We start from the raw sequence: 900 nt of genomic DNA, 5'->3' as shown, positions 1-900 counted from the left end.
CACACACACACACACACACACACACACACACACACACGCACACGTACACACACACATACACACATACATACATACATACATACATACATACATACATACATACATACATAGAAGCGTTCAGAAACATTACCTACATATACACTAATAAGATAAAACACCAGTCAAGTACACGGAGTAAATTTAATATTTCTATAAAGCCTGTGAATGGAATTATAACGAAGGCGTAATTGCAATCTCGTGTGCTGCAGACATAAGATAAATTCTTCCCATTAACGGAACCTCTTTAACGTAGCTTTTACTTCCTCGAAAATTATTTCATACAGCATCAACAAAGCAACTGAATTCTGAAACGTCTATCATCTGGATCGAGATTTTGTTGTATCTTCTTGGATTTCGTCAAACCCTTTGACGAAGGTGACCATTGCGTCTGTTTTCTTATACAAGGTCGGGAAGATAGTAATTTTAAACATGTAAGCTCTTTGATCTCCTTATATACCAGTGTTTCCCAAGCTATTTTACCCCAGGCTGCACTATAACTTTCCAGAAAAATGTACACCCCTCTAGTGATTGGAAAAAAATCTTTATTTTTGACATTTTATCACAATTATCTAATACAAAAAAATCTACCAGGAACTCTTATTAAATACTGAATAACATTTTTAAAAAGTATATTATTGACTAAGAAAGGAAAGATATCCCTTTCAATTACCTAGATGACATAAATGTAATGCTGGAAATTACAAAAAAGGAAGACATCTGTGTAGTGTAAGAACATCTAAATGAAATATAAGAGAGCAAATAAGAATAACGTGTGATTCAATGATTCAAAACAGAACGAAAATGGTAAAGAGAGAGAGGCAGACAGGCAAACAGAAAAGGGGGAGAAAATCCCCAACTGTC

This window comes from Octopus bimaculoides, chromosome 24, assembly GCF_001194135.2.
Source record: "Octopus bimaculoides isolate UCB-OBI-ISO-001 chromosome 24, ASM119413v2, whole genome shotgun sequence".
Taxonomy (NCBI): Eukaryota; Metazoa; Mollusca; class Cephalopoda; order Octopoda; family Octopodidae; genus Octopus; species Octopus bimaculoides.
The sequence above is the reverse complement of the archived record's forward strand: the minus strand, read 5'-3'. Positions refer to the sequence as shown.